The sequence below is a fragment of the Oncorhynchus kisutch genome, linkage group LG7, assembly GCF_002021735.2.
Source record: "Oncorhynchus kisutch isolate 150728-3 linkage group LG7, Okis_V2, whole genome shotgun sequence".
NCBI classification, from domain to species: domain Eukaryota; kingdom Metazoa; phylum Chordata; class Actinopteri; order Salmoniformes; family Salmonidae; genus Oncorhynchus; species Oncorhynchus kisutch.
Window position 1 is genome coordinate 39,053,705 of NC_034180.2, and position 14,996 is coordinate 39,068,700.

General features: G+C 40.3%; 1 protein-coding gene across 2 annotated transcripts in view; it reads right to left on the reverse strand.

The window, feature by feature from the left end:
* LOC109893781 (rho guanine nucleotide exchange factor 10) overlaps positions 1–6,740 on the reverse strand; it is a 73,086-nt gene extending 66,346 nt beyond the window's left edge. For both annotated transcript variants that reach the window (XM_031829076.1, XM_031829075.1), the window contains exon 1: positions 6,352–6,740. The gene's annotated coding sequence lies outside the window, so the exon portion shown is untranslated. The remainder of the gene's footprint in view (positions 1–6,351) is intronic.
* Between the last annotated feature and the right edge of the window lie 8,256 nt (positions 6,741–14,996).

The window sequence follows — 14,996 nt, forward strand, 5'->3', positions numbered from 1 at the left end:
GGCAAACTCATCATGCTTTGCGACATTATGTTAGCTTGCTATATCTCCAGATAATGTGCTTTCACTTATTGCATCTGCATGCTTGTTGCGTTCTCCCTGGTGTACTCATTCGTTCATGAGCTGGCTGCTTATTCTAAATAGTATCATCAAAACAGTAGCAGCATGTGCAACAGTGGTCATTCAGTTTTTGACATGACAAAGTGATAGTTGTATTTATGCTGCTGCTCAAGTGCACAGATGGCTTTATACATATTCTCAAAGAAACTACCAGTAGTTCGAAAACTTGGTATCCTATATCTGTCGTGCTGCTTTGTCGACAACTCCAACCACATCGCGCCCCGGTTATTCAGACAATCAGTGGCCCCCACTGGTCTTTAGACAACAGAGGGTGAAAAAAGAGAACCATCTGATGACAGACTTGGCCAAGCATGTCGTTACATGTCAGCAACACTGTAGTTAGCTGTGCACAGACAGGAAATCTGTCATCTAGGGCCTGCAGATAATGCCTCCGCTTGGTTCCCAGTGTAGTCACAACAATTAGCATTGGTAATAACACCAGTCACAATAGTAATAATAAACATGTTCTCAAAGGGTGAGGAATTATCATGTATAGATACAGTAGTACAGTACTACATAATGAAAATCACAATCTAGGACACTTTAAACCAAGACTGCAGCCAGCCAGGTGACCAAGCAGATTTTTGACACTTGTTTTAAGCCAAAAACATCTCAAAGGCCCTTATTGAAGAATGGCATTGCAGAAATTGTATGATAGAGTCACAAACAAAACCAAGAGCCTGCTCTGGAGTGCACATTGGCACCAGTAGAGACAATCCTCTAGGCCCATCTCTTCTTCCCCTTCTCCACGCACACAGTATTATTATCCTACCTAAAATTGACTTCCATTCAAAATCCTATTTCCCTAACCCTCATCGTAACCCTAAAATAGCCTCTGTCCTCATGGGGACTTGAGAGATTTTTCCAATCCTTGTGGTGACTTCTGGTACACACAAGGATAGTAATACAAACCCACCGACCCACACACACACACATTCTGCTTCTTGGACTCGCTGTGCTCTCTGCATGGCTGTGTTATTGGCAGTGTGTCATGATCTCCCATTGCCAGCGTTACTGTAATCAGTGGTCCATTATACACAACAGGTCTCTCTGAATGGACGGGCAAGGATGACAAAAACACTTGTGCTGGGGAGGACAGTGCCCTGCAGCATACTAAAATGGCCAGGCTCTCTCTCTGTCCTTCTCCCCTCTCTGTCGTTATCTCTCAATACAATTACATTTCAATTATAGGGCTTTATTGGCATGGGAAACATATGTTAACAATGCCAAAGCAAGTGAAATAGATAATAAACGAGAGAAATAAACAAAACATTAACAGTAAACATTACACACAAAGGTTAAAAAAGAATAAAGACATTTTAATGTCATATTATCTTTATATACAGTGTTGTACTGATGTTCAAATACTTAAAGTACAAAAGGGAACATACATAAATATAGGTTGTATTTACAACGGTGTTTGTTCTTCTCTGGTTGCACTTCTCTTGTGGCAACAGGTCACAAATCTTGCTGCTGTGATGGCACACTGTGGTATTTCACCCAATAGATATGGGAGTTTATCAAAATTGCGTTTGTTTTTGAATTCTTTGTGGGTCTGTGTAATCTGAGGGAAATATGAATCTCTAATATGGTCATGCATTTGGCAGGAGGTTAGGAAGTGCAGTTCAGTTTCCACCTCATTGTGTGTGCAATGTGCACATAGCCTGTCTTCTCTTGAGAACCAGGTCTGCCTTCGGCGGCCTTTCTCAATAGCAAGGCTATGCTCAGTCTGTACATAGTAAAAGATTGTATTACACAATTATTGTATTATTGTACATACACAATACCTGACCAATCTCTTTACGTTCAAATAGCATTCAAGTTTTTTTGTAAATGCTTTCCATTGTGTCAAGTAATTATTTTTGGTTAGGTTAGATCTAATTGTGTTTCTGTTTGTGAACAGAGCCCCAGGACCAGCTTGCTTAGGAGACTCTTCCCCAGGTTCATTTCTCTGTAGGTGATGGCTTTGTTATGGAAGGTTTGGGAATCGCTTCCATTTAGGCGGTTGTGGAATATAACGTCTCTTTTCTGGATTTTGATAATTAGCAGGTATCGGCCTAATTCTGCTCTGCATGCATTATTTGGTGTTTTACGTTGTACACTGAGGATATTTTACAGCTCTTTTGTTGCAGTCTCTCAATTTGGTGTTAGTCCCATTTTGTGAATTCTTGGTTGGTGAGCAGACCCCAGACCTCCCAACCATACAGGGCAATGTGTTCTATCACTGATTCAAGTATTTTTAGCCAAATCCTAATTGGTATGTCGAATTTTAGGTTCCTTTTGATAGCATAGAAGGCCCTTCTTGCCTTGTCTCTCTTTCTGTGTGTGTGTGTGTGTTGACAAGGGGCCAGGCAGAGCAGTTTTATGACATGCTGAGGAAGAGCAGTTGAAACATCACAGTGAGAGAGAGATTGAGAGAGCAGCCTGTCAGCCCTCACGGAGCAGAACTTAAAGGATATTGGATATTTCTCTCATTAGAAATGTAGAGTTCCAACACACATTAGGAATGCTCATTTGTCAGCAATAACAGATGATATAGCAGAGCAGTTTGCATACACTGGGAAATTAGAGTCCATAAGGAGAAATTAAATAGATCTACAGAGCGAGTTAGCAGTAACTCAATGTATACCATTCCATAGCTAAATATCATGTTCATAGCTGCTTTCTAAAGCCTCTGACAGGCCTGAAATGTTAGCTGGCCTAGATACAGGGATCAATATAAGCCAGAGGAGCAGCATGGCATTTCACATCAGCAGCTGTAATTACAGTATATGGGTGTCTGGTGTGGGAAATACACTTCAATAGCATGCCCTAGGGTTAGGGTTAAAGCTGCACTGGCTTTCTTAGGGTCCCTGGTGTATAGACATTTGGACACGTGGAGGGATCAGGCACTATTGAGTGTCTACACTGAGAATATGAGAATGAATCAGAGATCCCCAAATTGAAGTGTAGTCCAGAACAACAGCAGAGATCCATTCCTGTGGTGTCATAAACAGTGCTAGGAAACACACACCCATCACTGAAGAACACAGCAAGCTTTTGACAAATTGCAGTGCATGTAAGATCTTGTCCTCCCTCAGAGAGTGCTTGAAAATTGTGATTTACCTTTAGAAAGAGTACCTCTGGCAGAATATTCAAGTTAGACCTTTTCTGAAAATACAGAATACCTTTTTGCTTCATTTTGTTGTCTCCCAATACGATCTAAGCAAGGCCAGCCATCTTACTTATTTGACCATTTTTTCACAGAATGTCACTATGTCAGTGTGTGAGGCAATAGTGGAGAGGGAGAAGCCAAATATGTCGTTGTTAGCTGCCCAGCTAGTAGCTCAGGAAGCATTTTAATGTCAGTAGAACAACATTCTCTCCCAACCTCAAATTACGACAAATAACAGGCCAGTTCAAAACGTTGATATTTACAGTAATATGCATTATGCTGACTTCAGAGTGGGTACTGGAGATAGTGTTTAGTGTTTAGGAGGTTAGGAGTTTCGTTAGTCACCCTAACATACTACATCGGCCACACATGCGCTCCTTGATTGATTTTGTCCATCCACACGAGACATAATTATGACATGCAGGTTAAAATACCAAAATCTACTTTTAATCAAATATATTAATTTCAAATACATTAATTATGTGTGAAACACACATAAAACATTCATGGACATCTGGCTAGTTGCTATTGCTAGCTAGTTTGTCCGGGGAGATGTACATTGGGTTGTTATTTTATCTGACATGCATATGGTCCTCTTTTTAGCTGGTTCTTTGTATAATTTTGACCCGGAGTCATATAAAATCATGAGTTTCTCTGCTCCGACGAACAATCCACAGATCAAAAAGGGAAACCTAGTTTTTAGTTAGTTATCTTTAATTAATTTATCCTTGTTTGTCTTTCAAGCATCCACGTGGGTTTCTATCTTCCTGATAACCAATAAGGAGGGGACTTGCAGCACGTGGAGTGTCTCAAATAAAACCAAGTTCTACTTTGGCGCTTGGCTACACAGACATGTACATTTATTTTGCAATACTTGCCCGCGCAACATGGCCAGTGTGGTTTGTATGTAATAGTGACAATTGAATAGTGTAAATGACAAGACATTATAGGAGAAAGTCACAGATCCATAGTGTCCAAAAATATTGACAACGGAACCAGAAGCTTCACAGCTCGAGTCCAATTCTGAACACAGATGTTCACAGCTGGTAAATACACATTTTGGTGACAAATCTCCCATGTCCACCTCCAGAACGAAGGAAGTAAAGCCCAGTCAGTCAGTTTCACACCCAGCTATGGCTGTGCGATGTGCTGGTCCACATTACATCTCAGTGCTCCTCAGTGGTGAATGGGAGGATTTACTGCATGATCGCACAACAGTCCTCTGAAAAATAGGAAGTATGCTCCTCTCTGCAGACTGCTATGCACTCTGGCCCGACTCTCACCCTCTGCCAGACACTCTGAGGCTTCCCCATAAGCCTCTACCCACTGGATGGACTTACAGACCCGACACACACACTTTGGGAAATTAGTGATTCTGTCCAGCTGCATCTGTGATCGACAATAACAACCAGGAAAAGAATAACAACAGAGGCTCCCCAATCTGAAATCAACCCTCTGGTATGAAGCTAAGGACAAACTAGGTGGGATGCTGAAGGAGTTATGGTTTGATTCTTAGCATGTAAGGCTAAGCCAGGAACCAGAGCTGCTGAGCCAAAATAAAGATGGACGTTTAGGGCATGATGGTGATGTACCTGTGGTGTTTGTTCTACAGGAGGAAGTCTTATGCATGGTAGAGCGTGCCGTCTAAAGGCCCAGGGTTCACTTCACCTGACTGCTCAGCTAGAGAACCACTGACTGCAGTAGACCTGGGTACAGCAAAGAGTCCTCACACTCCCAAAATACCAGAGATCCCTTTTTAGGAGTCCTTACCAGGGGTAGAGGCATCTGTACTCACAGCAGCCAAGTGACCTGGCTATTTGCTAAGCAAATTACCAATAGTGTGTGCAAATCTCACAGGCTCTCAACTCTTCCCCCAGTGCTGATGCAAAGTGAACTGGACAAGCATGGAGCCAGACAATACAATAGCAGATCAAAGTGCTCACCGTATCTAAAGCATCTTTTAGCAACCTAGCCCGAGGCGCATAGATTCCTGGAATACTGTTTGATCGGATGTGGTTATAGGCTACTCTGATTCAAATGAGACTTTTCTGATTAATACAAGTGTTACCAAAGAAAGTTCCAGTTAGTGGAGTCATGCACTTGCTTGATTGAGGAATGCTATACATGACTAAGTGAATTTGTTGAAATGGAGTTAGTGTGCTCTGGAACACCTTCTAAAGTGTTTGAATCAAACTTCATGAATTACAGTACAACGTTTGGCTATATAAGTATTCCAATACTATTTTGGATTAGGCTAAAATCTATAAACTAGACTTCATCAGAAACTAAAGGGTAATGTATTATACAGTACCCCTACAGGAAATTTGCTCAGTTATGACAATACTTTATCATTCACAAACAGTTTATAATTAGTAGCCTGGTTTATTAGTTTATAGACTAGTTTATTAATCAGAAATAAATAGTGAACTTGTAATAACTCTGATGGAAAGTATTGTTTATATTGTCAGGCCTTAATTGTCTTGGTAAGGAGTGGACAGAAATCATAATTACATTTAGGTTGCACTTGATACTATGCAATCTATTTTAATATCATGCACCTGTACCCCGGGAAAAAATAACAGAGGGGAACCATAACTTTCGGCATTGAGTTTGTACAGAACATCTAGAAATTCATCACAATTTTGTCATTGGTGTGACAACCACGTTCCTGCCAATTTCGTACATTGACATTTCTGAAAGACTAAAGACTGTATGCATGAGAAAGACACAATTATACATTCATTTGTTTTGTCCATGTTTCAAAGCATAAAGGTTTACAATAGTAGCAGAACTAACCGAACCCACAGGATACATTATTATGAAACACGCGTCTCTGAATTGACAAACCGATACATGTTGGCAAAGACAACTCGCCACGTTTAAAAACAGCGCACCCGGGCGAACGATAACTTACTTTGTTTGCAGAGAAAACATGTAAGTTAGATCTCTTCCATTCGTAGAATACCGTCCAAATACAGCTGAACATAATGTACTGGTTATATTACTGTATTGTAAATCATAAAATGACTTTCAAACAATCTTGAAGTTCGGGAATATTTTCCACAACACATAGAACTCACCATATTTCGAATCCTGATGAATATCGTTATTTTTCCTAGTTCCACAGTAAAGATGTGCAAACAAATCCCTGTCAAACACTGAGGAAGAACTTCTTCTGCTCCTATAAATTAATTGTCCCTTTTTCCATTTTCTTCGACTGAAATTATCCAAGTTCTTCCCAACGCCATCCCGCGTCCATCCAAGACCTCGCCTCCTTCTCAGTCATTGGTGGAGATTCGGGTGCGAAGCCTTAATTGGCTCAAAAGGCCCTCAATTACATTCCTGAGAACCTCCTCCTAGGATTTGTAATGCGTTGTTAACCGAGTGGGAAGGTGGTATTTACAATATACGACTGGGAAAAAATCCACTTAAATGCCCCTCCAATTCGTAATTTCTAGTGGGAAACTCGTCTATCATCCCTGAGCTCCGATTTGTTCCACATGCTGACCTCTACCACCTTGCTACTTGGTTATGAACGCAGCAGAAGTACATGCGCTCCAATATGTACCACGTGATCAGTGAGGCAGCTCCCTTGGAACAGCTGGGCACCAATTCTTCATCCGTGTGGATGTTGAGAAGCATAAAAAGCTCATACTTACAAACTGTCTTTCAAATGATCCACTATGATCCACCATTGGTGTATATTATTTAATGTCCATATCATTGTGAAGTATTGCGACTTTACCGTCTCATCATAAACTGACTATGCCATGTCAAACTTGTTGAAGTACTACACACACACTCACTCATGTATTGATTTCTTCACACATGTCACATGCGTGAATTCTGTAGGTCTATGGAGAGTTCACAGTCAACATTGCATTGAAGTCAAAAGTATTTATTCTTGTTTGAATTAATAAACAGTAAACAATGCCCAACAATCTATGAACTCCATGCTGATGTCCATCTAGTCTTGACAAAAATGTGATTGTGCCAAGCCTCTCCGTAAGCCAAAATCTGTAATACATTAAATGAGGTCATAGACAGTTCCCCTTACATTTGAAAAATACCACAAACTAATCCATTATCCATATTGTATCCCTAGAGTTGCCTAAAATGAGTGAGCGCCCATCACTGAGATCATTCCAGAGGCCTTGAGCATTCATCTAATCCTATAGCACCATCTCATGGATACATTACATATTGAATTACATTCATGATGCACAGCATCATGCTTCAAGTGGCTAGTCTTTCTGGTCATGCTGAGATTAAAAACCTTGCAATCTTCTCTTGATTATTGTCCAGTCATATGTTCAAGTTCTGCAAAGAAAGATCTAGTTAAGCTGCAGCTGGCAGAGAACAGAGCCGCACATCTTGCTCTTCATTGTAATCAGAGAGCGAATACACACATCGCTGACACACACACTTACCCCACCAGACATGCCAAGATGGCAGCATGTCAAGTCGTTTGTCTGTGACTAGTAGATTTTAACCTACTAATAATCTATTCATTTATGGTTGAGAAAATCCACAATTTCCTTGTTGTGTAGTGCAAACTATTTTGTTTTGCTGGTGTTCTCTGCCTGGCTCTCTGAGGCAGCTCAACAATCCCCAACCCGTTTTCTCAGTCGACCCATACAGACTCACATACAGACTCATACATACACACTGTCCCTCTCTCCCCTTACCTTTCCCTGGCCTCTATTTCTTACATCTTTCAGAGAAAAGGACAATTTTCGTGGTGTTGCTTTGTGCACTGACTTTACTGAACTCTGGAGAAAACAAACAATTGCCGCTGGGAGAGTACATCTGACAATGTGCTATTTTTCACTCGGTTCACTCGTCCAAGTGCATGCATTTGCGGCATGATGTGAACATTACGAACTTGTGTCACTACCAAAGTCTAATGGTTTTAAATTACTGCTATGTATTGTCTGGAAACTCACTTGTAGAATTCACTTGCAGTAGGTCTCTTAAAAAATAGAAGAAGAAGAAGGTTATTAAACAGAGGTGCCTAGTTATTCTTCTTTTGTTGATATCAGGTAACGTGCAACCTAACCATGGCCCTGATATGCAATGTCTCCAAAACCCCTCTGATTTTAATCTAGATCTGGTTTTTGTATTTTTCATTTAAATGTACTGTAATGTTGTCAAAAATTGATGGGGTTAGGATTTGGGCTAAATCAACTGATGTAATTGTGTTTTCTGAAACCTGGCTCAGAAAGTCTGTTCTTGATAAGGATATTTGTATAAATGGTTACAATGTGTATCGCCCTGATCGGGTAAAGAAAGGTGGGGGTGTGGCTAAATATGTAAAGTATAAATTCCTTGTAAGTGTGGCAAAGTCTGAAACTATTTGTAAACAGTTGGAATTTCTTGCTTTGAATCTTGAGGTTTCCAAGGGTCCCTTTATAACTGTGATTGGCTGTTATAGACCCCCCTCTGCTCTCTGTATCTGTGATTGGCTGTTATAGACCCCCCTCTGCTCTCAGTGATGCATTTTCTTCCCTGATGCACCTTATGTCTAAACTTCTTTACAGTGAAATGATCTTGATTGGTGATCTCAACTGGTGTTGGTTAAAGCCGGTGTCTGATGACTTAGAAATGTTTTGTAATTCTATGAATCTTACCCAGTTGATTAACTCACCCACTCACCCAAATCTCCAGAGAAATCTACCCTGATTGATTTGATATTGACAAATGTTCCACATAAATATTCTGTGGTTGTGTCACACCCTGACCTTAGAGATCTTTTTAATGTCTCTATTTGGTTTGGTCAGGGTGTGATTTGGGGTGGGCATTTTATGTTTTGTTATCTATGATTTGTTTTGACCAGGTATGGTTCTCAATCAGGTACAGCTGTTTATCGTTGTCTCTGATTGGGAACCATACTTAGGTAGCCCTTTTTCCCTCCTTTCTTTGTGGGAAGTTGTCTTTGTTCATGGCACATAGCCGATAGCTTCACGGTTTGTTTTTATAGTGTTTATTGTTTTGTTCGGCGTCTTTTCTAAATAAAATAATATGTACACTCACCACGCTGCACCTTGTTCCTCTTCCTTCAACAGCCGTCACAGGTTTGTGTTTTTTGTAATGATTTAAGTGACCATTGTGCTGTTGCTGTTACAAATACTAAGGTTCCTAAAACAAACCCATGGTTTATTCGTATGACAAATTTGAAGAGTTTTAATGAGCAGGCTTTCTTTCATGATTTGTTTTTATTTTGACTGGAGCAAGATTGAGCTTATTCCTGATGTGGAAACTGCCTGGAAATTCTTTCATGTTTTTTTCCAAATAGTAAACAAACATGCCCCATTCCGCAGGTTCAGTGTTTAAAGGGCGGGATAATCTAGCCTGGGCTAAAGCAAGGAAATCATGTTTTGATGCTGATTGGCTTCTTTTTAGGCAGTTACAAAACAAGTGTTATTTTCTTCTCAGGAAGGCCAAGTCTGAATATTTTATGTCTGTTACCACTGATAACCTGAATGACCCTAAACTTTTGGAAGGCTATTAAGTCTGGAAACAGTAATGTTAATGATTTACCGTCATGTGTATTGAAGGACTTTGTTGCTGTATATGGCAAAACTGAATTGTTTCAATGAGCACTTTGTATCATCTGGTAGGCTGTTTGATTCAGTGTCCTCTGTTTCTGTACAACCCTGTGTGGATGAACCAACGAGAGCTGATCAAACTTTTAGCTTTTTGCCATTCTCAGTGCAGGAGGTACATAAAGCCCTGAAATCCTTAGATCAGAGAATGCCGGCAGGTTCTGATCTTCTTGATCTCTGCTTTTTAAATCTGGCAGCTGATTTCATAGCTGAACCACTTACATATCTGTTCAATCTAACCCTGGAATGTAATGAAATTCCAAACATCTGGAAATCAGCATTGTCCTACCACTTTTAAAAGGGTGAGTTCATACTCTTTGAAACCCTTATGAGTGAACAGCAAAATAGTATATAAAAACAATTTTATCAATGTACCAATCGTGCTTCAGGAAGAAGCATAGCACAATTACAGCAGCCATGAAGATTTTAAATGATATCACTGAAGCCCTTGACAAAAACACAGCACTGTGTCTCACTTTTTATTGATCTTTCTAAGGCTTTTGATACTGCTGATCATGCTATACTGAGGCAGAGATTGTCGAGTGTAGGTCTTTCGGAGCATGCAGTTGCATGGTTTGCTAACTGTCTGATAGAACTCAGTGCACTCAATTTTATGGGCTCATGTCTGTTAAATTGTCTGTCTGTAAAGGTGTGTGTCACGCCCTGGTCGAAGTATATGGTGTTTGTCTTTATTTATTTGGTCAGGCCGGGGTGTGACATGGGTTTATTGTGGTGTGTTTTGTCTTGGGGTTTTGTTAGATATTGGGTGTGTGGCTTAGTGGAGGTATCCAGCAAAGTCTATGGCTGTCTGGAGTGGTTCTCAATCAGAGGCAGGTGTTTATCGTTGTCTCTGATTGGGAACCATATTTAGGCAGCCATATTCTTTGAGTGTTTTGTGGGTGATTGTTCCTGTCTTTGTGTTTGCACCAGATAGGGCTGTTTCGGTTTTCACATTTCATTATTTTGTAGTTTCTTCATGTATAGTTTTTTCCGTAATTTAAAATATCATGAATCATCATCACGCTGCATTTTGGTCCGATCCTTGCTACACCTCTTCGTCAGAGGAGGAGATAGAAGAGAACCGTTACAGTGTGCCCCAGGGCTCTGTACTTGGTCCCCTCTTAACTATTTATATAAATGATTTGTACAAAAAATATGTAAAATGCGCAACTTCACTTTTATGCTGATGATACTGTTATTTATTGTTGTGCCTTGTCTCTGACAAAAGCTTTCCAGAACTTTCAAACTGCTTTTTATACTGTCCAACATACCTTGTGTCAATTGAAGCTTATCCTTAATACTGACTAAACTAATGGTGTTTTCTAAAGCAAGAAATAGATCTCTGAACCTTTCACCTAATACTACCTGTCAGGGCAATGAGATTGAGAATGTAACCTCATAAATATCTTGGAATTTTAATTGATGACGGCCTCACTTAAATTGCATATTCAACAACTGTAACGGGGTGCGTACTGGGGGCAGAGAAGTCAGGCGCAGGAGAGCGGAAACTGATTTACAACGGTGTTGTTTAATAAACATAAACCACCGTCAACAGAACAATGGGTCAAACAAAACCCAGTAACCACCAGCATAACGTACACAAGCACTACAAGAAACAATTCCAGACAAGGACATGGGAGAAAAAGAGGCTTAAATACACAACATGGAATTGAAACCAGGTGTGAGGGAAGACAAGACAAAACCAATGGAAAATGAAAGGTGGATCGGCGATGGCTAGAAGGCCGGCGACGTCAACTGCCGAACACCGCCCGAACCAGGAGAGGAACAGATTTCGGCAGAAGTCGTGACAACAACTTACAAAAAATTTGAAGCTGAAGTTGGGATTTTATTTTAGGAATAAGGCCTGTTTTTCTTTTGAAGCCAGAAGGAAGCTAGTATCAGCTACAATTACGCCTTTACTAGACTATGGAAATATTTTATATATGAATACTTCTGCTCAGTGTTTGAGATCAATTGACACCCTTTACCATGGCACATTGTGATTTACTTAAAACTGCAAAACCCTTACGCACCACTACACTTTATATACCAGGGTTGACTGGCCTTCTCTAGTCACTAGTAGGCTCCGTCACTGGTACACTTTTATTTACAAAGCCATTTTTTACTACCATTTTATTTGGGCATTTTTATTTTTCAGAAATGTGGTGGGTATTCTCTTCGTTCGCAGGACTTTATCCTGCCAACTGTTCCAAAAGTCCGAACTGAATTTGATAAAAGGGCTTTTATGTACTCTGCGCATAGGCTTGGAACGCCTTACAAAATTATTTTAAACTGGAAGAACTTGTCCCGATTGGTGTTTTAAATCACTGATGAAGACTTTTGAGGCTGATTCCCTGACCTGTCAATGTTATTAATTGGCTGTTTTATGATTTTTCTTGTGAATTCTATGTTTTTTACTAGATTACTTGTAGTTTTTCATGTTGTCTTTCTATAATTGTGTAATGACTTGGTGCTGTCTATCTTGGCCAGGACGCTCTTGAAAAGGAGATTTCAAATCTCAATGAGCCCTTCCTGGTTAAAAAATAAAATGTCACAAGGGGTCTTTTCACAGTCCCCAGATCCAGAACAAATTCATGGAAATGTACAGTATTATACGGAGTCATGAGTGCATGGAACTCGCTTCCATCTTATATAGCGCAAGTGAACAGCAAACCTGGTTTCAAAATACCAATAAAGCAACACCTCACAACTCCTCTTCCTCATGTGACCTACATGTTGTATGTACTGACATGTATGTGTAACTGATAGATTCACACACACACACAAGTCTTTTTCTGTAATGTCTTTTTTCATTGTCGGACCCCAGCAAAACTAGCTGTCGACCAATGGGGATCCTAATAAATAAGTACAGAAGAGTAGAGTACAGTACATTGTAGACCACACTAAAGTGGAGTACGAGACACAACCATTGAGCAGCACATTGAGAATGAAGGGAAGGTCCTGCAGTGGAGTGTTGAGAAATGTGGGAACAGGTATCATGTCCTCAACAATGAGAACAGGGAAGAACTGCTGAAGATAAAGGAGATGGTTTCAGGAAACAGAGGAGGAAATTATGAGAATGAGAAAGAGACTAGAGAAGATAGAAGGGAGAGCAAAACAGAAACTGATGAAGGTGCAGAAACAGAATGGGTGTGTTTCTGTCAGTCTCTGTTTTGCGAATTTGGATTATTCAACTGTGTTGCTGTGCAGCACACACCAGCTACAGTGATGCAACACACTAACCTGCATAGTTGCATGTAAAACTAAAAGCTGCTCACCAGTAGCTTTTTGAGAGTCTGCAAAATCATGCAAAATGCAGGTTTCTTTAAAGAGAGCAGACTTGAGTGTCATAATACAGGATGATCTTTGTTGTTATTGGCCCTCACTTATCAAACAAGATCTGAGTGTAAATGAGGAAATCAGACTTGGTTGTTTGTGTACACACAACTAGAGATGAACAGAATTACACTCCCTCATATCACTACATAATGGGTAGACCACTGCTGCATAATCAACTTTTTGTTGAGTGTGACACAGTAGAGCAGACTGTGTGAAGGTAAACATGTTAAGCAGCACAAGAAAAGAGGGGGGGGAAGATGTACAGACGATAAAATGCCATTTAGGTAGAGATGATCTTGAAAACACAGGAGACTTAAAAAATCACAAACACATAATGTCTACCATTGACATTCTATGTATAATAAACACCTTTAGAGTGAAATCTCTCTCTCTCTCTGACAGGTGACTCTCGCCATCTCTCAGAGCTGAGGATAGTGGTTCTAGGAAATAGATAGTGGGAAGAGTTCAGCAGGAAACACCATCCTGGGCATTGAGGAGTTTGACCTGATGACTACTCAGTGCGCCAAGAGACAGGGATAAGTAGCAGGGAGGCAGATTTGTAGAGGAGATGCCTGAGCTGGTAAACAGGAAAAAGTGCTCAGTGTGTCCCGAAAAAGTGTTTCAGCCAAATGAAAAGGACAGGCACTCAAATTTCAAAAAGAGGTGGAGGGCAGTACCAGCAGCAATAAGGAGAACAGGGAGCAATCTGTTGTTTCCTCCAGAAAGTGAGTATTATTCTGGTTAATCCTGTAACAGAAATGTTTGCAGCAAGTGTGTTACATCATGTCTTTCTCTACTGTCCACTCCTCAACTCCTCTCCATTGCATTGGATTCTGTTTTGAAGGCATACCTGTATGATCGAATTGAGTTTGAATATAGGACATGTTATGCAATGTTGAAACTTGTTCATAACTACACAGTATATACTTGAGGATTTCTCAAAACATTGTTTTCATCCAATTCTACTGGTCATTATGTGAAAGAAAGATCTAATTCCCAAAAAGTATCCCTGAAGGTGTTGTGTTGTTCCACAGTGAGTGGATCAATGCCAATAAGAAGAGCAGGGCGCAATCAGTTGCTTCCTCCAGAAAGTGAGTATTATTCTGATTAACCTTGTAACATTAACCAATGTAGCAATTGTGTTACATCATGATTTATTTTGTTAAACAAATCAGTCATCTCCTCTTCTTGTGTCCTCTCCTTCCTTTCTCTGATCAGACAGTGAAAGCCAGCCTAATGAGCTTCCACCATATTGTTTTTTAATCTAAAGTATTTCCTGGTGACAACAGACTGTTTTCTTTTCTTTTCTCCTTAATTTGGGAATCGTAGACTTTAGCTCATACACAATTTCAAAAAAACAGCTCCTTCCAGCATTCCTGTCTACCTTGGTAAAGCACATCTCTCGCTGACTTACACCATGTTTGATTTACATGTTCCACCACCTCACCATCAACCCAGCATGGAAGAAAAAAGAACATGCAACAGTGCACAGCATATCTTGATTCTATATTCCAAAAGAATATGACCAAATTGTATCTAAAAACCCACCATTGATTCCCTTGTAACTTTCACAGATGGCACCATCGTTGCGTTGAGGTATAGCTGTTGTTTCAGTGATTTGATAAAAGGCAAACCACCACATACTGTTCATTTCCTTGTTGTTCCCCAGTGAGTGGAGATGGCAGATCTGATACCCTGTCTCTTGGAAGCTCTGGATACAGCTCCCAGGCATAACTACCAGCATCTGACCACTGGTTTGGATCACATAGTTCTGGAACTCT